At 46.7% G+C, this 23,509-nt stretch overlaps 1 long non-coding RNA gene across 1 annotated transcript; it reads right to left on the bottom strand.

The window, feature by feature from the left end:
* Window positions 1-5,801: 5,801 nt before the first annotated feature.
* On the bottom strand, window positions 5,802-22,273 carry LOC140426061 (uncharacterized). The gene is made up of 3 exons (XR_011948120.1): window positions 21,635-22,273; window positions 12,629-12,753; window positions 5,802-8,204 (listed from the first exon to the last, which is right to left on the bottom strand). It is a non-coding gene; the product is annotated as an uncharacterized lncRNA (long non-coding RNA).
* Between the last annotated feature and the right edge of the window lie 1,236 nt (window positions 22,274-23,509).

Below are 23,509 nucleotides of genomic sequence, written 5' to 3'. Positions count from 1 at the left end.
ACAGGCCCCACAAATCCTCCAAGCATCCCCCACCCTTACATGTCCCGCCTTCTCTCAGAGTGCCTTCCAGAGAGCCAGTTCTACTGGCAAACCTTGCTTTGTACACTCGCTTCCAGCCACATCAGGACCCCTGGACCCCAGACCTTTGCCGGCAACATTAGGGAGGCCGTGCTCAGCTGCTTGCTACTCATCCAGACACTTGCCCTTTCGCTGCGAGAGGATCCTCAGTGGTGAAGTCCTGCTCTTTAGTGTTTGATTATTGGCAGCTGCCTCTATAGTGCTGATGCTCCTGGAGTTCAGGCACAATGTCCAGGCATTAAAGTTTGATAGACGTGCAATGCACTAGCATCTTGAGAGTTGAGAATATTTTGTTTATTAAATGCTGAACAGTAATAAAGATTTGAAAATCAACCACGTAACATTCCACATATCACACTAACTATTAAACAACAAGGGAACGTCGCCATTCCATATTAGTACCAATACAAAGCTATATCAGCTTATTTACACAAGAAAAACCCACACATGGTATCACCCCCGCAGGCTCTTCCACAGAAACGGAGGATAAGCCTGAGGATGTGTTATGATGTTCAGAACGTTGTTGTAAAAATTATCTCCATGTATCAGTGCCATTCTCCATACAAAAGCCACAGCTGTGGAGACCCTCCCACATTGCCCAATCTCACCGGAATCAAATCCTGGCATCCACATATTCCACTGGCGCTCAAGGTGCAGTTGAACTTCCTCGACTTTCAGCGTGTTTAATCCGCGGGGATGTGCCAGTAACATGCAGCACTCACCACACCAGTAACAAAAGCATCAGCAATCTGTCAAAGCATTTCTTCAGCAGCGTCATCAGGATCAATGTCGCGCATCAGGTCCCGCAGCATCTTCTTGCTTCAAACCAGATTGCCTTCTGGACTCATATCTCCCCCTGAGCCCGGTGTTCCAGGACCCAGGTATCTTAAAAAAAAATTGTCCATCTTTCCTGCTACAGAAAAGGAAGGAAACAGCAACAGCAGCCTCCAGGCATCTGCAGCCACCAGCAGGAACAAGCAGCAAACACAACCTGCAGCTGTGAGGTGCTCTCATAACTAACAAGGCTAAATCATCATTTGAAGCAGGCTTCGGCTGTGAAGCTAGAGGCTGCTCACAGTCAAAGGGAGTGAAATTGACTTTCGGGAGAGAAGCTGCAGCAGGGCACTGCCCTCGAAGAGTTTGGTAGGACAGACAGGTTGCAGCTGTAGTTGCCCCTGTTATGGTTCTCCACAATATTTAAAAATGGCTTGAAGGCCTCGCAGACGCAAAATCCCTCACCCCACCCCACTCCAGTCCAGGGACAACCTCCGACCTGGGGCACTTCAGCTCTCTGACCAAACCCAACACCTCTGAGGGGACCCCACCCCACCCCACCCCCGAGCCCCTGGGGTCCTTGAGCTGCATACCGGAAAATGGAAAGGGCTACTCACCTCCTCACTTCCCCCCAGAAGCCATAACGTCAGATACCTATTTTTGAAATGGAGTACTAAATGACACCCGCGTGACTTCCAGCTGGGGAGTCGGGTAACTCCCGGGAGGCTGCTGCATTTAACTTCAATCTCGTTAATGAGATTGTAATGAATACAGGCATGGGTTAAGGAGATTCTTGTCATTTTTGGCGTGATCCAGAACTCGCTATCGGGAGCGGGCCAGGTGAATCGCAAAATGGTTCCCACCTGACGCAAATCTCGATTTTTTGCTTTCTCCCGCTCTTCACCCAGCACACCCTGATCCATGCTGGGTGCCACACAATCTCTGAATCGCACCCTCTGTCTCTGGACGGGCATCAAGGATGAGAGGGAAGAAATCTGTGATTGGAGGAGCAACTCCTCACATACTCTGGACAGAGCTTTTTGGATGTCTACCACCTGAAGAATCGTTGAAGAACTCCAAGGGCTGTTAATGGGCAGCAAATGGGATTTCTACGCCGCACTCAGTGGGAAATCCTGCCTCAAAGAGCTGCGGCCATTCTGGTTGGCCGGTAGATCTCCCAGCAGCCCCAGAAACTGCAGTGTACAGAACTGGGACTACAGTCCCTGGAGCCTAAGTCCCACAGCTCAAGACCAGGTAAGTGAAATGAAATGAACAGGGTGGAGAGTGAGGTGGGAGCGTCACTTTCCAGGCACTCTCACCTGTCCATAAACCCCTCCCGCCATTGCTAAAATTGAGGTTGGGTGAGTAATCAGGGGCTGGTTGGGTGAGTAACCAGAGGCTGGTTTAGCACAGTGGGCTAAATAGCCGGCTTGCAAATCAGAACAATGCTAGCAGCGCGGGTTCAATTCCTGTACTGGCCTCCATGCACAGGCATCGGAATGTGGCGAGTAGGAGCTTTTCACAGTAACTTCATTGAAGCCTACTTGTGACAATAAGCTATTTTATATATATATATATTAACAGCCCTTAAATGGTCATTAATTTGCCACTTAATGGCCTCAAATGGGGAAACTTTAACTTAATTGGAACAATGTTGGTTAAGGATAGAGAGGGTAGGCTGCACCTCATTTTAACATCTCAACTTGTTCCTGCTGAGGGCAGCATGGTAGCACAGTGGTTAGCACAGTTGCTTCACAGCTCCAGGGTCCCAGGTTCGATTCCCGGCTTGGGTCACGGTCTGTGCGGAGTCTGCACGTTCTCCCCGTGTCTGCGTGGGTTTCCTCCGAGTGCTCCGGTTTCCTCCCACAGTCAAAAGAGGTGCAGGTTAGGTGGATTGGCCATGATAAATTGCCCTCAGTGTCCAAAAAAGGTTAGGTGGGGTTACTGGGTTACGGGTGTGGGCTTAAGTGGGGTGCTATTTCCAAGGGCCAGTGCAGACTCGATGGGCCGAATGGCCTCCTTCTGCACTGTAGATTCTATGATTCTATGAACTGAGGCAGCACCACCGACAGTGTAACACTGCACTGGTGTTTCAGCCTAGGTTTCATGCTGAAGCCACTGCAGTGGGGCTCAAGATCAGACCATCAGCCAGTTGTGACATTACATATGAACATACCAATTAGGAATGGGGGAGTAGGTTGTTCTTCCCCACAAACCTGCTCTGCCATTCAAGAATATTATGGCTGATCTGATTGTGGCCTCAACTCAACATTCAGTGTACACCCACTGACCTTTGACTCCCTTCTTAGTCAAAAATCAATCTGCCTTTACCTTAAAAATAAGAGTGACCCTGTCTTCGCCACTCCCTGGGGAAGAGAGTTCTAATGACTCATGACCCTCAGAGAGAGAAATATCATTCTCATCTCCATCTGAATTGGAGACCTTTTGGGTGTTTTTTTTCAGCCCATTCCGCTGGCGGGATCTTCCAGTCCCGCCAAAGGTGACCACCCGTGACGGGTTACCCAGTGGTGGGATGGGAGAGCCATGCAACACGCCATTTTAAATCGTGCCCCCCAGCTTTATTCTCTCCCACAAGCGAAAACATCCGGCACATTTAGCAGGGTGATTCACGGTGGTTGCAGCGCTGAAAACAACCCCGCGATCCAACGGCACTTCACCAGTGTTTTTTAGCGTCAAGAAGTTTCTCTCCGCCGAGGCCGAACGTCGAGGGATTTCCTGTTGGCAAGCTTCAGCTCACCAGCAGGAAAGGTTGCTCGCAGATCAGGTTGCCATTTTGTCCACAATCTCCCCCCCCCCCACCACCACCCCAGCCTTTCAGACCATGCGCCAATATTTTGATCCTCCCTCATCTCCCAACCTTGGGGAGGCCTCCAGGAACTCCCCTTCAACCCGCCTCCAAGTGGCAAGCCCAACCCACCCAGCAACCTTACCCCTGGCAGTGCAACCCGGACAGTTGGCTGCAACAGGATGGCACTGCTGGGGTGCCCGGGTGGCTTGGCAAAGGTGCCAGGTTGGCAGTGCCAAGGTGTCAAGATTCCAGGGGGAGTGCCAGGTTCCCATCCTGCCCTGCCTCAACCACCCAGAGGTCTCAAATGGCCCAGGAGACCCCCAGATGTCAATACGCCTGGTCCATGATGGTGTGGACTAGTATTAAATGACTCCCTGGTGAGGTCTCCCAGGCGCGAACGTAGAGCCCCGGTGGCCAGGTGAAACCAGCATCTCGGAATTTAAATGGGTCGTTAGCCTCATTTAAATATTCAGACATGGATCTTGCCCAGCGAGGGCGAGATCCAGATTGCACCGTGCAGAGAGAGTCAGGTGACTCGTTATCGGCCTGGCACAATGGGCAATTTCGGGCTCTCACGCAATTCACCAACTGCCCCGGTCCATTCATTCAGCATTCACCCTGCCAAATCCCCTCAGGATCTTTTATGTTTCAATAAGATCACCTCTCATTCTTCTAAACTCTAACGATGCAGGCCCAGCCTGTCCAACCTTGTACATATTCAGAAAATGCTCTGATTTGCGTTTCATCATTTTTCCAATATCTTTAGAATTAAATCGCCCATACTTTTCATTTGCCACATTTTCACCCACTCACTTCATTTATCAATGTATCTTTGAAACTTTCTGCTCCGATCCACGCCATTCACAGTGCCACCTAAGATAATCAGCGAATTTAGACAAAAGCTCCCTATTGTTTCACCCAAATCATTGATCGTATTTATTTTTTTGATTTATTTTTTCCAATTAAGGGGCAATTTAGCGTGGCCAATCCACCTAGCCTGCACATCTTTGGGTTGTCGGGGCGAAACCCACACAAACACAGGGAGATTGTGCAAACTCCACACGGACAGTGACACAGAGCCGGGATTGAACCTGGGACCTCGGCGCCGTGTGGCAGCAGTGCTAACCACTGTGCCACCGTGCTGCCCTAACCCAAGTCATTGATAATTGTCATTTTGGGCAGCACGGTAGCATTGTGGATAGCACAATTGCTTCACAGCTCCAGGGTCCCAGGTTCGATTCCGGCTTGGGTCACTGTCTGTGTGGAGTCCGCACATCCTCCCCGTGTGTGCGTGGGTTTCCTCCGGGTGCTCCGGTTTCCTCCCACAGTCCAAAGATGTGCAGGTTAGGTGGATTGGCCATGCTAAATTGCCCTTCGTGTCCAAAATTGCCCTTAGTGTTGGGTGGGGTTACTGGGTTATGGGGATAGGGTGGAGGTGTTGACCTTGGGTGGGGTGCTCTTCCCAAGAGCCGGTACAGACTCGATGGGCCAAATGGCCTCCTTCTGCACTGTAAATTCTATGAACATAAGCAGAACAAAAAGTTTGGGTGCCCCTTGGGTCACAGGTGCGACTTGACCCCACAATCGTATAATTCGGAGTGAGAGTGTTATGATGACATAAGTTGCACAGTTCCACAAAACTTTGGCCTCATATCTGTCAGACATCAGTGCCACAATTATAACTATGTCTGTAAATGCGATGAGCAGGAGTTGACCCAAGTGACAGACTCACATCACTGCACCAACATGAGGCCTGGGCTATTTTAATTGACTCCCCTCCCAACCCTGGTGTTGAAGCAGGCAGACAAATGGGAGCAGACTTTCAGGCAAGGCGGAAGGCCAAAGCTGAGGACCAGATGGAACAGCCCCGATCACTAAGTAAAGACGCTAACCTCTGGCCCAGAAGGTAACCAGGGAGGTGTATTTTCACATTTATCTTATACGTGTGCCACTTCAGTCCCTGGATCTGTCTGCCATCAGCTTTCCCAGGCATTTTTAGAAGTCACCGAGAATCAGAAGGGCTAAATCTGCATTGTAGAGCAAGTGATGCTTGTGGCCCAAATTATCAGCCGGCAGTACAATGTGGACAGGGAGTTAAGTATCTGGGCAAAATATTTAAACAGAAGGACACAAAATGTGCTAAGGGTAGCGACGCTGTTTTTATTTATTCAATCATCAGAGAGGCTGATCCAATGCAGATATTTTCCATATGTTAACGCTCTCGTAGGCCTCGTCAAAAAGAAAAAGGAGGCATTTGTCAGGGCTAAAAGGCTGGGAACAGCCGAAGCCTGTGTGGAATATAAGGAAAGTAGGAAGGAACTTAAGCAAGGAGTCAGGAGGGCTAGAAGGGGTCACGAAAAGTCATTGGCAAATAGGGTTAAGGAAAATCCCAAGGCTTTTTACACGTACATAAAAAGCAAGAGGGTAGCCAGGGAAAGGGTTGGCCCACTGAAGGATAGGCAAGGGAATCTATGCGTGGAGCCAGAGGAAATGGGCGAGGTACTAAATGAATACTTTGCATCAGTATTCACCAAAGAGAAGGAATTGGTAGATGTTGAGTCTGGAGAAGGGTGTGTAGATAGCCTGGGTCACATTGAGATCCAAAAAGACGAGGTGTTGGGCGTCTTAAAAAATATTAAGGTAGATAAGTCCCCAGGGCCTGATGGGATCTACCCCAGAATACTGAAGGAGGCTGGAGAGGAAATTGCTGAGGCCTTGACAGAAATCTTTGGATCCTCACTGTCTTCAGGTGATGTCCCGGAGGACTGGAGAATAGCCAATGTTGTTCCTCTGTTTAAGAAGGGTAGCAAGGATAATCCAGGGAACTACAGGCCGGTGAGCCTTACTTCAGTGGTAGGGAAATTACTGGAGAGAATTCTTCGAGACAGGATCTACTCCCATTTGTAAGCAAATGGACGTATTAGTGAGAGGCAGCATGGTTTTGTGAAGGGTCTTGGAAGGTCTTATGCAGGTAGGGAATATACAGTGAATGGTAGAACCCTCAAGAGTATTGAAAGTCAAAGAGATCGAGGAGTACAGGTCCACAGGTCACTAAAAGGGGCAACACAGGTGGAGAAGGTAGTCAAGAAGGCATACGGCATGCTTGCCTTCATTGGCCGGGGCATTGAGTATAAGAATTGGCAAGTCATGTTGCAGCTGTATAGAACCTTAGTTAGGCCACACTTGGAGTATAGTGTTCAATTCTGGTCGCCACACTACCAGAAGGATCGTGTCTCACTAACTTGATAGAGTTTTTTGAGGAGGTCACTAAGATGATTGATGCAGGTAGGGCAGTGGATGTTGTCTATATGGACTTCAGTAAGGCCTTTGACAAGCTCCCTCATGGTAGACTAGTACAAAAGGTGACATCACACGGGATCAGGGGTGAGCTGGCAAGGTGGATACAGAACTGGCTAGGTCATAGAAGGCAGAGAGTAGCAATGGAAGGATGCTTTTCTAATTGGAGGGCTGTGACCAGTGGTGTTCCACAGGGATCAGTGCTGGGACCTTTGCTGTTTGTAGTATATATAAATGATTTGGAGGAAAATGTAACTGGTCTGATTAGTAAGTTTGCAGACGACACAAAGGTTGGTGGAATTGCGGATAGCGATGAGGACTGTCAGAGGATACAGCAGGATTTAGATTGTTTGGAGACTTGGACGGAGAGATGGCAGATGGAGTTTAATCCGGACAAATGTGAGGTAATGCATTTTGGAAGGTCTTATGCAGGTAGGGAATATACAGTGAATGGTAGAACCCTCAAGAGTATTGAAAGTCAAAGAGATCTAGGAGTACAGGTCCACAGGTCACTAAAAGGGGCAACACAGGTGGAGAAGGTAGTCAAGAAGGCATACGGCCTGCTTGCCTTCATTGGCCGGGGCATTGAGTATAAGAATTGGCAAGTCATGTTGCAGCTGTATAGAACCTTAGTTAGGCCACACTTGGAGTATAGTGTTCAATTCTGGTCGCCACACTACCAGAAGGATGTGGAGGCTTTAGAGAGGGTGCAGAAGAGATTTACCAGAATGTTGCCTGGTATGGAGGGCATTAGCTATGAGGAGCGGTTGAATAAACTCGGTTTGTTCTCACTGGAATGGAGGAGGTTGAGGGGCGACCTGATAAAGGTCTACAAAATTATGAGGGGCATAGACAGAGTGGATAGTCAGAGGCTTTTCCCCGGGGTAGAGGGGTCAATTACTAGGGGGCATAGGTTTAAGGTGCAAGGTTTAGAGTAGATGTACGAGGCAAGTTTTTTACGCAGAGGGTAGTGGGTGCCTGGAACTCGCTACCGGAGGAGGTGGTAGAAGCAGGGACGATAGTGACATTTAAGGGGCATCTTGACAATAACATGAATAGGATGGGAATAGAGGGATACGGACCCAGGAAGTGTAGAAGATTGTAGTTTAGTCGGGCAGCATGGTCGGCACGGGCTTGGAGGGCCGAAGGGCTTGTTCCTGTGCTGTACATTTCTTTGTTCTTTGTTCTTTGCTCTCTCAGCATGATAAATCTTTGCAGCAACCTTATTGATATGCGTTCCATTTTACTGTAACATATAAAAGAAGAAATGGATTAAATGTCACACCGAAAGCTCTTTTCCTCCCTGTAATAACATGCTTCACTGTGCACTCCACCCTCATTGTAATATGGTGGTTGAGTAGTCAAGCATTTATTATATTGTACTAAGGTCCATTCAGCAGTGACCATCCCAGAAAAAAAAACATTAAATGAATCTGAAGGCATTTGAGTCGAGGTCAATAACCTTATAAACCACAGCATCTTTAGAATGAGTGTATGTACAATGGAGTAATAAGTTAGAGAAAAGTAACCAAACAAGCTAATGATTAACTGTCCTCAGGTCGCCCGTCAGGCTGTTTTCTAACATTGACGCTATGTTTTTTAGTTCATCGCTCAGAGTCCTGGAAAATTAGAGGCGAATGCAAGTGTTCGACATGATGGCGCCCACATTCCTCAATGACATTGTCACCCGAGCCCGTTTACAAGCTCGTAATTACTTGCTGAAAGCAACTGAAAGAACACACATGGCCTTTAACTGGCTTTTCACTCGCGAGAGAGAGAGAGAGAGCGAGTGAGGCAAACAACTACATTGGACCCGGTTTTACTGTTGGAAGATGCTATTGGCTTTCTACCAATGGAAAATAGTTACTACCACAGCTGCAGCTATTTTGTTGCGTTGATGATAGGCCCATTATTTTATATTAAAATCTTTCAGCAGCACAAAGGGGAAGAAAGGCCCAGTGGGAAGTGTGGGCTGAATGTTAAACTCTATTTTCTAAAAAAAATAGCAGCTTCAGTTTCCATAAAAATACAAGATTGGAGTCTTGGCCCAATAAAGATACATCCATAAGCGGAAGGATCTCTTAAAAACAAGTTTTAATTAAAAACTGCCATGAATGAGGCTCTTGGTTGTTAGACAATAGGCCTACTGAGTTATACATTGGTCAAAATTAGGTTCAAGGATTCATTTCTAGCACCATTTTCATTAATTAATTCAACCATGTAATCACTGTCAATGTGCCATGCCAAGTGCAAAGTAAGGAACTAATATTGTTAGTTTGATGTATTTTTATAGACCGAGCTTTGCCATATTTTGTGTTCATTTTAAATCGGGAATATCAGGTTTTGAGGCACTTTTAAAAAAGAAATTTGGTGTACCCAATTCATTTTTTCCAATTAAGGGACAATTCCGCGTGGCCAATCCACCTACCCTGCACATCTTTGGGTTATGGGGGCGAAACCCACGCAAACACGGGGGGAATGTGCAAATTCCACACAGACAGTGACCCAGAGCCGGGATCGAACCTGGGACCTTGGCGTTGTGTGGCAGCAGTGCTAACCACTGAGCCACTGTGCTGCCCAGGTGTTGAGGAACTGAACGATTTTTCATTTCACATTTTCGATGCCAGCACCAAAAACTGCCTGATGAGGCACAAGAGATACATACCTAAGTTTTCTGAACTTGTACCAAGGTAGCTTAGCATTAGCAAGAACTCAGAGAGAACTCCCATCTATCTTCCCCTCAACATGGAGGCTATATTCCATGGGGCAGAGATTTGTCATGGGCAGCAGCACAAAATGGGCAGTGCCACATTGCCAATGGCTGTATGCCACACTATCAGTTCCATTGACTTCAAGGAGCTGTAATTAACAGCTTTGGCAAAGAAGTATATTTGAAGGAGAGTCTGAAAGAAAAAAAATGGGTTTTTACTTTCAGAGGGGGCTGTGGTGCTTAGACATGGCTCAAAGGTTGATGCACAAGAAGGAACAGCTGCACAAAATCTTGGAGAGTTGTTGGAAAGGTAACCAAGATAGAAAGTTGTAAAGATATTGAGGGATTTGGGTTGACATTTTTAATTGGAGTGCACTGCGGAACAGGAAGCCATTGTAGGTCAATGAACACAGCGGTTCAAGATTACCACAAGAATATGTCTACATTATGGAAACAGTTAGCGCTGTGACAAAAAAAGAAAGATAAGTGAGGCTAATGATTTATTTGTCTCCTGTAATTATTAAACATAAGCCTGTCCATTATTTTGTCAGGGTGTTAGGTTGTTTTGCTATGTGACAGGGTATCTGCCAAACCTTAGCAGGGGAGAATCCCTTGACCAAAGTGGACAGCGATCAAACTGTCCTTAATCTTTAGTGCCAGTGCTCAACTGAAAGACTAATGGCAATAAACTTCAGATTTGTCGTTCTGTTACTGGGTTTAGCAAGCAATTCATAACATTTGTGCAAGCTGTGAGCTGAATATAGAGACAACAGGTCCATAGAACGTTTAAAATCGCGGCAAATATAACATGACCAATGTAATTCGAGCATCCACTTGGTGTGATGCCTTACACGGTTGAATAACACACACAGATAAAAACACACACACACAACCCTGGGTCCAGAAAATCATGGAGGTGGCTCAGCTGAGTAGCTCGTATTCCACGAGGAGCATGCGGAAGACAAGCATTCCAACCTCGTAGGTCCCATGTGGGATATTGCACACATACTTATTGGTTTCCAGTGACTGTGGAATTAAGCACCAGTAATAAGAGAATAAATTGGCAAAACAATGAGAAATGTCACATTGACATGGTCCGATAGGGTGTGTTCGTTAAAACTGATAAACAGGAATTTTGTTGAGAAAGAGTAAAGGCAACTTTGCATTTAGTCTGATTTGAAATGCTGAGAGCAAATTAAAAATTGAAACAGTCTTCAAATCTGATGAAAACCCAATTTTGCAAAAATATATTTTATTCATAAAATATCTGAAAGAAACGTTGCAAAACACTTCAAATTGTCATAACAGGAAAGTGCAACAGTAGTCTCAAGATGTACTCGAGATGCTTCAATTCAGTAATGAGAACATTAATACATTTCAATTTCTTCATTACAGAGAGTACCTTTTCAAACCATAAACACTGGTCATGTTGCACTCTGCGGTGCTTCAGTAGAGTTAGGATTAAGCACACATTCTGAGGGGTTTTATACGGTTACTAGCCCCTCAGTGTACACTGGATGAAAGGCCTTACACAGTGGCCTTTCCCCATTGAGCCTTTACAACGGCTGCCCCAAGGTTGAGTACGTCCTTCAGCATGTAGCCCTGGACCTTGGAATGTGCCAGTCTGCAACACTCGGTCGAGGACAGATTTTTGCACTGGGAGATCAGCAGGTTTCGGGAAAATAAAGAGCGTCTTTTACTGAGTTGATGATCCTCCAGCAACAGTTAATATTTATCTCGATGTGCGTCCCTGTGAACAGTGCATAGAGTCCAGCATCACAGAGCTGCTCGGGATGAAACTCAACAAATACCGCTGCATCTCTCTCCAGACCATCTTTGCAAAGGCACATTCCACAAGGAGGTGTGTGACCGTCATTTCCCTCCCGCAGCCGCTATGAGGGCAGCATGCAACGGTGCAGAGACTTTGGACGTGCATGAAGGATCTGATGGGGAGTGCCCTTCTCACCATCTGTCAAGCGAGGTCTTGGTGCTTGTTTGAATCTTCTGGCAATGAAGCATTCTGCCAAATGACTCTGACAGTCTGTTCAAGGAATCATCCAACGGGATCCACTGCTCCTTATCGGCCCAGGGCCTCGAGGACGTTACGTGCAGTCTACTGCTTGATCGCCTTATGGTCAAAAGTGTATTTCTAAACAATTTTTTCCACGAGAGGGATAGGTGATACATCATGGCCCAGAGTGTTCCGCGGCAAAGTGGCCAGACCCATCCTTCGCAACACCACGGACAGGTAGAACATCAGTACGTAGTGACTCTTGGTGTTTGCACAAGGAACTGCACACAGTTTGATGAAGCCGCACACAAGGTGGGCATCAGCGTGAGAGCGGCTTTGGGCACATTTTTTTCCTTCCTTATTCAGAAAATTGTGCATGGTGTACCTTTGGACACGATCGATCTCGGTGAAAACCCAATTCCCCAAACCAAAAAATACCCTTAGCTGAGTAATGGATTCCACTTGTACCGGGATGCTGGATTGAAGGATCTGGCATACCTGATTCCCCAGTTTGGTGACAGTCGGTCCTGTCAGTACTTTCTACGGGTTGAAAGTTAGGTAAACCAGAACAAGACACACAATGCAATAAGTATTGTTCCACACCATCTTAGATTGTAGGCCTTAAAAAGGTTAGTTTTCATTGCAGCAAATAAACAAACGAATGTCACCGGACAAGTCTTTTTGATTTATCATTGCCTGTCTCACGAGATGAATTGCATTATTATGGCTCTTTCATACATATTATAGAACTGCCAGCCCATCCTTGAGCTTTTCAATGAGATGCGACTTGTTTGAATTTCTTTTCAAAACACTTAACCTGACATTTCTAACCTCACCTTGCCCTACCTTAGGGCAATACAAGTTCAATTTATTAAGTGTGCATGTGGGAATGAAGTGAAGCAGAAACATTCCACCACTCCCCTCCACAAAAGAAAGATAATGATTTCACCTGAGGTAATGATGCAGGTTGCCTCATGTTCCAAATCTTGACAGGAGAAACCTGAGCTGGGCTACGTGCCTTCAAACGATGCATGTCAATCTTGTGCTGTCAGACTGCCCAGCCTGTCAGACAAGCTCATTGAGGAAAAAAGAAATATATAACTATATTACAGGATGCTCATTAACTCTCTATTCACCAGTTACAGAAAAATACATTGCATCACCTTCGGCCTCCTCAGAAATAAATCTACCAGTCTCCTGATATCTTAATTGATAAGTTCACTGTTTTGGCGGAGTGTAGAGACTGGGAAAGTCCCAGGTTCAATTCCCAGCAGGTGTGGATTGAGCGAACCCAGTCAGAATAATATAAATCTATCTGTCTTCCCCAAGGGGGGCAGAGTCAGCCAGGGTTCCCCGATTGCTATCTGGTGTCTCCTGGCTCTAAATGTGTGTATGTGGATAGGGGTTGAAAACAAAACCAAATATGGCTTCCAGTGGTTAACAAAGGGGTTTACTGAGGAAAGACAAAGGCTGTCAAGTGACAGGCACAGAAGACCATGCAGCGGATCTTAATACTTCAGCTCCTTGGTCCACACTGCCCGGGGTCCTGTCCCCAGGGCGCCACGCAAACTCCTTATTGGCTGGGGTTCACAAACCCCTGTGCGATTACTCCCAAGCCGGTTAGGCCGTCCGTGGAGCCTGCCCCCTTAAAGGGCCACACTACCACATGCTTCCCCCCTTAAGTTCCTTATTGCAATTACCCCAAAATTAAATACAGATTTTACAAATGTTAACAGAGACAAGAGGGGAAAAAAATAACATATCAAAATGTGAATCGGTTCAGAGACCCCCGGATCCACTGGGACCTCGAAAGTCCTGCCACAGGCTCAGCACTCTTCAGGGCGATCGACTGTTCAACAGTTGGTGCTGCTTCAGGAGGCACCACCCAATGACAGGCAAACTGGCATCACCGTCCTCAATAGGCACAGCTGTTTGAACAGAATGAGAAATCCCTGGCTCCCCTTGGCTGTACAGAGTTACAGGAGTATTCACCATGCCAGCCGGACTTGTTGACTCCAAGGTGGGAGTCGCCATCCCTTGACTCCTCAAATGGTCAATGAGCTTTCTGACGGTCTTCCTGTTAACACTGACCGCATAAAACACTGACTCTGGCTGGGCCACAACCAGGGTTTCTAACCGAGCGGATCTGAAACAAAATTACGGACCATAGCAGGGTCTCCCACCTGCAACAACCTGTCAACCCTCTGCTCTGACCACTAAATCTTCTGGGGGGCCTGAGGTGCTTCTATTCTCCCTGCCAAATTTGGTAATACAAGATACAATCGGGTTCTCAATCAATGTCCCATGAGCAGCTCATCTGGTCTGACGCCATTAATTTACCATACTGAGGAAGGATTAAAGCTCGCTGACATTTTTGGGTGCAGGTATGTCTCATATGGCCTTGACCTTTTCTTCCAGGATGTGCAACCCTGTCACAACAACGCAAAATCCTAGGAACATCACATCTGAGGCCTGAAAAGCACATTTTCCATGTTTTATGCAGACACATGCATCATGAAACCTCTTTCATACTTCCTCTAGTCTGGCCATATGTTCTTTGGGTAGTGCCAGTGACTAGCACATCATCATGGTAAACCATTACTTTGGGAATTCCCCCGAGGAGAATTTCCATCGTGCACAGGAAACTAGCGCAGGCTAGATACCAATCTGAAATCTGGTATTCTGGAAGAGGCCTTTGTTGGTATTGATTGAAGCAAACTTCTGGGACTCCACATCCAACTTTGGTTGCAGGTAGGCATGGCTGAGGTCCAATTTTGAATAGGTGATGTCCTCCGCCACCTTGATGCAGAGGTCTTCAATTCAGGGAATTGGATATCAATTGACTTGGGCAGTCTGATTTATGGTCAGCTTATAGTCCCACAAACCCTTATTGAACTATCAGGTTTAAGGACTGGGACTACTGGCGTCGCCCGCTCTGTAAACTGAACCGACTTGATTATACCCAGCTCTTACAATCTCTTTAGCTCTGCTTCAACCTTCTGGTGCAATGCATCGGGCACTGGACTGGCTCTGAAGGCCTTGGGTGTTGAATCCGAATTGACATATATTTTAACATTTATGCCCTTAATCCGGATCAATTCCTTGTGGACGATTTCTCCATACCTCCTTAAAACAGCTTATCATAGAATTTACAGTGCAGAAGGAGGCCATTCGGCCCATCGAGTCTGCACCGGCTCTTAGAAAGAGCACCCTACCCAATGTCAACACCTCGACCCTATCCCCACAACCCAACAACCCCACCCAACACTAAGGGCAATTTTGGACACTAAGGGCAATCTATCATGGCCAATCCACCTAACCTGCACACCTTTGGACTGTGGGAGGAAACCGGAGCACCCGGAGGAAACCCACGCGCACACGGGGAGGACGTGCAGACTCCGCACAGACAGTGACCCAAGCCGGAATCGAACCTGGGACCCTGGAGCTGTGAAGCAATTGTGCTATCCACAATGCTACCGTGCTGCCCAGCTTGGAGGACACCTTTGGATATTTTGAAGATTTCCAGCCAGTTGAGCCTAATCTTCCTTTCCGAGTCTCTTCCCAGCAGACTGAGTCTATGTCCCTCCATGACAAACAAATGCAGATTGGTCTCCTGTCCTCTGTATGCCCCTGGGGTATTGGCTGTTTCGCGGATCTTCACAATTTCCCCGGTGTATCTCGGATGTTTGGTTGCAGCACTCTTCAAGCTTAAAGACTGCATTCCTGCACAAAGATATTTCAAAGTCTGACAACCCACTATGTTCACTGAAGATCCGGTGTCGACTTCCATTTACCATGAAGACAATTTCAATCGGACTGCATTCAACTGATACATTGCATGCTCTCCTTCAGATTCCTTCTCCATTATGTTCACTGGTGCTGTGGATTGCTACCCTGCTTCCACCACCACATTACTTGCTGACAATCACTCTTTGACTCCAAAATGAAGCAGTATTACGTCAGTGAGATATCAAAGAGAATTGGGGCTGATGTTTGTGGAGCTCATAGAGTCAGAACAAAAACAGGTGTATCCCTGAATGAGAACGAACAACACCGATTTTCTCTGTTTCTCCTACTCCCATCGCCACAACCTGAGTGCAAACTTGGTTCATGTGGATTTCTGCTGAACTTTGGTCGATGAAACTGCAGCAGAGGAGGAGGAACTCCGAGGAAATTCTCAGCATTAGCTTTCTCAGGAGAGGTGGGTTGAGAATTGGAGTGGGAAAGAAAAAAGATCTTTTCTTAGATATCAAACATCACCTGTGATTTCCATTTACGTCAGTAAGCATTTGCAGCAGGACAAGGGAGAGAAATCATGGGCCCCGGTGCTTCTCCTGCTTCTGGGTCCTCAGGAGCATCTGCGCAACAAAACATTTAAGAGGCCAGAGAACAAAGACTGAATAGTTCATAATTGGATCTGCATTTTCTTGATCTCTGCTGATTGCTGCTTCTTGCTACAATATATTTTGAATAGCGACACAACTTCATCACAACATTTCAAACAACTCAAAAGCATCAAGGCAGAGTGGCATTATCGATAAGTGGACAAAAGGACAAGTTTGAAGTCATTGGAAAAGGCCTTTGAGAAACACTTGCAGTGTAAAACAGGTTACGATTCACAATGAGCCTCTTACACACTCCGATCCGAGTAATTTCATCCCACAAAGTCTGTTCATAGAAAACTTGCATTAGCAACAAAATAAACAGAATACCAGCCATGATTCCAAACTCAGTTCGCAAGGTAATTATGGATGACAAACGCCATCTATCCCAGTTTATCTCACCCATCCCAGAATAAGCAAGAGTAGGCCAATCAGTCCCTCGAGCCTGTTCTCTGCCTTTTAGTATACATTTTACCAGTGGCTACATCTCAAAAGTACTTTATTTGCTGTAAAGTGATTTGAGACATTGTGGGAGGTGCTCTCTGTATATAGGTTTTGTCCTTCTTTCATTACATCTGCATGCAGTCGACAGAATGACTATACCAACTGTGGACTTGAAGGTGCTGATTCTCTAGGAACAATTAATCACAAAACAATTAACTGATAGATAGAACAATACAGCGCAGTACAGGCCCTTCGGCCCACGATGTTGCACCGAAACAAAAGCCATCTAACCTACACTATGCCATTATCATCCATATGTTTATCCAATAAACTTTTAAATGCCCTCAATGTTGGCGAGTTCACTACTGTAGCAGGTAGGGCATTCCACGGCCTCACTACTCTTTGCGTAAAGAACCTACCTCTGACCTCTGTCCTATATCTATTACCCCTCAGTTTAAAGTTATGTCCCCTCGTGCCAGCCATATCCATCCGCGGGAGAAGGCTCTCACTGTCCACCCTATCCAACCCCCTGATCATTTTGTATGCCTCTATTAAGTCTCCTCTTAACCTTCTTCTCTCCAACGAAAACAACCTCAAGTCCATCAGCCTTTCCTCATAAGATTTTCCCTCCATACCAGGCAACATCCTGGTAAATCTCCTCTGCACCCGCTCCAAAGCCTCCACGTCCTTCCTATAATGCGGTGACCAGAACTGTACGCAATACTCCAAATGCGGCCGTACCAGAGTTCTGTACAGCTGCAACATGACCTCCCGACTCCGGAACTCAATCCCTCTACCAATAAAGGCCAACACTCCATAGGCCTTCTTCACAACCCTATCAACCTGGGTGGCAATTTTCAGGGATCTATGTACATGGACACCTAGATCCCTCTGCTCATCCACACTTTCAAGAACTTTACCATTAGCCAAATATTCCGCATTCCTGTTATTCCTTCCAAAGTGAATCACCTCACACTTCTCTACATTAAACTCCATTTGCCACCTCTCAGCCCAGCTCTGCAGCTTATCTATATCCCTCTGTAACCTGCTACATCCTTCCACACTATCGACAATACCACCGACTTTAGTATCGTCTGCAAATTTACTCACCCACCCTTCTGCGCCTTCCTCTAGGTCATTGATAAAAATGACAAACAGCAACGGCCCCAGAACAGATCCTTGTGGTACTCCACTTGTGACTGTACTCCATTCTGAACATTTCCCATCAACCACCACCCTCTGTCTTCTTTCAGCTAGCCAATTTCTGATCCACATCTCTAAATCACCCTCAATCCCCAGCCTCCGTATTTTTTGCAATAGCCTACCGTGGGGAACCTTATCAAACGCTTTGCTGAAATCCATATAGATCCATAATCCATTTGAAAATCTTATGAGGAAAGGCTGATGGACTTGAGGTTGTTTTTGTTGGAGAGAAGAAGGTTAAGAGGAGACTTAATAGAGGTATACAAAATGATCAGGGGGTTGGATAGGGTGGACAGTGAGAGCCTTCTCCCGCGGATGGATATGGCTGGCACGAGGGGACATAACTTTAAACTGAGGGGTAATAGATATAGGACAGAGATCAGAGGTAGGTTCTTTACGCAAAGAGTAGTGAGGCCGTGGAATGCCCTACCTGCTACAGTAGTGAACTCGCCAACATTGAGGGCATTTAAAAGTTTATTGGATAAACATATGGATGATAATGGCATAGTGTAGGTTAGATGGCTTTTGTTTCGGTGCAACATCGTGGGCCGAAGGGCCTGTACTGCGCTGTATTGTTCTATGTTCTATGTTCTATATACACCACATCAACTGCTCTACCCTCGTCTACCTGTTCAGTCACCTTCTCAAAGAACTCAATAAGGTTTGTGAGGCATGACCTACCCTTCACAAAGCCATGCTGACTATCCCTGATCATATTATTCCTATCTAGATGATTATAAATCTTGTCTCTTATAATCCCCTCCAAGACTTTACCCACTACAGACGTGAGGCTCACCGGTCTATAGTTGCCGGGGTTGTCTCTGCTCCCCTTTTTGAACAAAGGGACCACATTTGCTGTCCTCCAGTCCTCTGGCACTATTCCTGTAGCCAATGATGACATAAAAATCAAAGCCAAAGGTCCAGCAATCTCTTCCCTGGCCTCCCAGAGAATCCTAGGATAAATCCCATCAGGTCCCAGGGACTTATCTATTTTCAGCCTGTCCAGAATTGCCAACACCTCTTCCCTACGTACCTCAATGCCATCTATTCTATTAGCCTGGGGCTCAGCATTCTCCTCCACAACATTATCTTTTTCCTGAGTGAATACTGACGAAAAATATTCATTCAGTATCTCGCCTATCTCTTCAGACTCCACACACAATTTCCCATCCCTGTCCTTGACTGGTCCTACTCTTTCCCTAGTCATTCGCTTATTCCTGACATACCTATAGAAAGCTTTTGGGTTTTCCTTGATCCTTCCTGCCAAATACTTCTCATGTCCCCTCCTTGCTCGTCTTAGCTCTCTCTTTAGATCCTTCCTCGCTACCTTGTAACTATCCATCGCCCCAACCGAAACTTCACACCTCATCTTCACATAGGCCTCCTTCTTCCTCTTATCAAGAGATTCCACTTCCTTGGTAAACCACGGTTCCCTCGCTCGACGCCTTCCTCCCTTTCCATCCGGTACATACGTATCAAGAACACGCAGTAGCTGATCCTTGAACAAGCCTCATTTATCCAGTGTGCCCAACACTTGCAGCCTACTTCTCCACCTTATCCCCCCCAAGTCACGTCTAATGGCATCATAATTGCCCTTCCCCCAGCTATAACTCTTGCCCTGCGGTGTATACTTATCCCTTTCCATCATTAATGTAAACGTCACCGAATTGTGGTCACTGTCCCCAAAGTGCTCTCCTACCTCCAAATCCAACACCTGGCCTGGTTCATTACCCAAAACCAAATCCAACGTGGCCTCGCCTCTTGTTGGCCTGTCAACATATTGTTTCAGGAAACCCTCCTGCACACATTGTACAAAAAACGACCCATCTATTGTACTCGAACTATATCTTTTCCAGTCAATATTTGGAAAGTTAAAGTCTCCCATAATAACTACCCTGTTACTTTCGCTCTTATCCAGAATCATCTTCGCCATCCTTTCCTCTACATCCCTAGAACTATTAGGAGGCCTGTAAAAAACTCCCAACAGGGTGACCTCTCCTTTCCTGTTTCTAACTTCAGCCCATACTACCTCGGAAGAAGAGTCCCCATCTAGCATCCTCTCCGCCACCGTAATACTGCTCTTGACTAGCAGCGCCACACCTCCCCCTCTTTTGCCTCTTTCTCTGAGCTTACTAAAACACCTAAACCCCGGAACCTGCAACATCCATTCCTGTCCCTGCTCTATCCATGTCTCCGAAATGGCCACAACATCGAAGTCCCAGGTACCAACCCATGCTGCCAGTTCCCCTACCTTGTTTCGTATACTCCTGGCATTGAAGTAGACACACTTCAAACCACCTACCTGAACACTGGCCCCCTCCTGCGACGTCAAATCTGTGCTCCTGACCTCTATACTCTCATTCTCCCTTACCCTAAAACTACAATCCAGGTTCCCATGCCCCTGCTGCATTAGTTTAAACCCCCCCAAAGAGCACTAACAAATCTCCCCCCAGGATATTTGTGCCCCTCAGGTTCAGATGTAGACCATCCTGTCTGTAGAGGTCCCACCTTCCCCAGAAAGAGCCCCAGTTATCCAGAAATCTGAATCCCTCCTGCCTGCACCATCCCTGTAGCCACGTGTTTAAATGCTCTCTCTCCCTATTCCTCATCTCACTATCACGTGGCACGGGCAACAACCCAGAGATAACAACTCTGTTTGTTCTAGTTCTGAGCTTCCATCCTAGCTCCCTGAAAGCCTGCCTGACATCCTTGTCCCCTTTCCTACCTATGTCGTTAGTGCCAATGTGGACCACGACTTGGGGCTGCTCCCCCTCCCCCTAAGGACCCGGAAAACATGATGTTAGGAAAGTGTCTACAAAGAAATCACTACATTTACAAAAAAATTTGAATCTGCACCTAATCTCCTCCCAGCCTCCCCCAACCCTCCCTCCAACCTCGAACCAAGCCCCTCAATCCTCCTCTGATACCCCCTTCAACCTTCCCTCAATCCCCCAAATCTTGCCTCCCAACCCCCCTCCAACCTTCCCCATTTCCCCTCCACCTTCCCCAACACCACCCTTCTGAACTTCGCCCCCTCCAACCTTCCCAATCCCTCTCCAACATTCCCCAATCCCCCTCCAACCTTCCCCCTCCAACCCTCCCTCAATCCCCCTCCAACCTTCCCCATTCCCCTCCACCTTCCCCAATCCCCCTCCAACTTTCCCCCCCCCCAACCTTCCCTCAATCCCCCTCCAACCTTCCCCGATCCCCCTCCAACCTTCCCCCTCCAACCTTCCCTCAATCCCCTTCCAACCTTCCCTAATCCCCGTCCAACCTTCCCCAAAGCCCCCTCCAACCTTCCCCAATGCCCCCCTTCCAACTCCAGCCCCCTCCAACCTTCCCCCCTCCAACCTTCCCTCAATCCCCCTCCAACGGTCCCCAATGCCCCATTTCCAACCTCCCACCCCCTCCAACCTTCCCTAACCATGATATTTAAATATCATTATCTGGATCACAAGTCTGTCTGTACTATATATCCCTACTTATGCAGTAGGAGTTGGCTGTGGGTGATTCTTTCGCCTATTTCCCTCCTCATTTAGTTGGAAAACAACCAGCCTGGGAATAAAGCTCTTCTACCAGTCAGTTGGGAAATGAGCATGTGACTCAGGAGAGGTAAGAAAGGGCTATGTCATTTGCGAATACGAACCTGTCAGTTAAGCACTTCTGCCATTTTCCCCCAACTAGGAAGTACTGTACCTGCTGACAATTTTAAAGCAGCATCTCCCCTGAGCATTAAATACAAGCCAAATGTGAACCGCAGTAATTACTAGCAACCATTGCCAGAAGGGTAGAGCCCGATAGGTTATGTGGGAGTTGCGATGTTTTTCTCTGCAGCTTTTGGAATGTATTAGTGATAGCCCTGGAACAAAATTGAACTCGCCCACCATACTTAACTTGAAACTTTAAAAAAATAAATCTCTTCATACCTATATAAGATGGAAAATTCCACTCAGTTAGCCTCAGGCAAGTTGCTTTCCAATTTTGGTGAGCTCAAAAACAAAGCACTTCATTGGTGAACAACCATCCCACCATCTGTAATTCTTGCCATTGCTTTCCGACTTCATCTGGGCTGTTCAGGCTTGTTTCTGTTTTCCCTCAACCCACCAGAACGCCTTTGGGGTTTTTTTTCCCTGCAAGTTTATATTATTGTTTTAAATGATTGGTTTCCAGTCGTTAAAGTTCAGGTTTCAGTTTTTTGATGAGTGAGAAGCTCATTTAAATATCTTCACCAAAGAAAACAAACACTCAAGCTCACTAAAGTTCCAAAATCATTTTTGGAGAATCCCTTAAGTGCGTGTGTATAAAGGAACAAAACTATTTCTCTTGTTGCCATTGAGTGTTCCTTTTTTTCTGCATTCCTTCTGCTATAGGGGCATTTTTTTAAAAAGACTCACTTCAGCTGTGGAAACGACAGGCCAGGAAGCTTGAAAACCTTTCCTAATTGTTGGATTCTGCACTTATTTTTTTAAAACTATGCTACTGTAACTGAAGCCTTCCAGTCTAATTTGTCGACTTAACTGAGAATTTGCCAATGTTCTCTCCCGTTTTCTTCCTCTTATGCTGAATGCACAGGGCTGCAGCTGGGCGAGGGGCCTGTTTTCATGCTGGAAACGTTACACAGACTACAGTGAGGGCCAGCAGGCTGCTCAGATGTTGAAGCACATCAGAGACCAGGCTTAACCCCATCTCACCTAATGTCCACAAACACAAACTTTCTGACAGGATCATCAGATTGCAATCAGGAATGGAAACCCTAGCTGGCTATTTTTCTCCCTCACGAGCTCGAGGGCCGAAGGTCAATTGCTCCAATTACAACCCTTTCTGCAGGATTGCCATTCAATAAGCATTACTCCCCCTCTCTGCGCCAGTACTCATGGTTAATCTGAAACGCTGAAAGAAAACCCCAAAACACAGAGGGTCGAGCTTCTGAGGAATCGCAATCGCTGTCAGATTCCCACTCTGCTCCTATCTTTTACACTAAGATGGTGTTCTGCAATTCTGGCCTGGACTTGAGGCCTCCTTTGTAGGGCAGGAGTGTCAGAGGAAGTCAAGCTGCGCCCCCTTTCTACAGCACTAACTGCCGTACTTTGTTAAGTCTTCATTCACTAACAGTGAGGAGCTTTGGGACCTTTGCTTTTCAGTGTGTTAGTAAATGAGTGTGAATGAGGTAAGTGGGTAGATTGGCAGAGTGGTGGGGTGGGTAGGTGAAAGCAGAATAGGGTGGCAGGGTAGGGAAGGTGGTTGGATACATAAGATGGCAAGGTGGCAGGGTGATAGGCAGCAGGGTAGGTAGGATGGTAGGTGGCAGGATGGCCACTGGAAAGTCACTTCCCCATTTGTGGGGGAGGAGAGGGGGGTATTGGGTGGTTGCTGTTCCAGCACTTGTAAAATGGCTGCTAATGGACCAATTAATTGGATTAATTAGTCCCCTACCTCTGGTTGGTGGGTGGCAGACCTGCTGCTGTTTCCACTTTCGGAAAAATCACGTAGCACGGGAAGATTTTGGGAAGGCGATTGCATAGTGGTATTGCCACTGCATCAGTAATCCAGAGACCCAGGGTAGTGTTCTGGAGACCGGGGTTCAAATCCCACCACGGCAGATGGTGAAATTTGAATTGAATAAAAGTCTAATGATGACCATGAAAACATTGTTGATTGTTGTAAAAACCTATCCGGTTCACTAATGCCCTTTAGGGAAGGAAATCTTCTGTCCTTACCTGGTCTGGCCTAAATGTGACTCCAGGCCTACATCAATATGGCTGACACTTAAGTGCCCCTCAAGGGCAAGGGCAAGTAGGCAT

This window comes from Scyliorhinus torazame, chromosome 1 (assembly GCF_047496885.1).
Source record: "Scyliorhinus torazame isolate Kashiwa2021f chromosome 1, sScyTor2.1, whole genome shotgun sequence".
Classification (NCBI taxonomy): Eukaryota; Metazoa; Chordata; class Chondrichthyes; order Carcharhiniformes; family Scyliorhinidae; genus Scyliorhinus; species Scyliorhinus torazame.
This window is presented reverse-complemented; position numbering and strand designations above follow the sequence as displayed.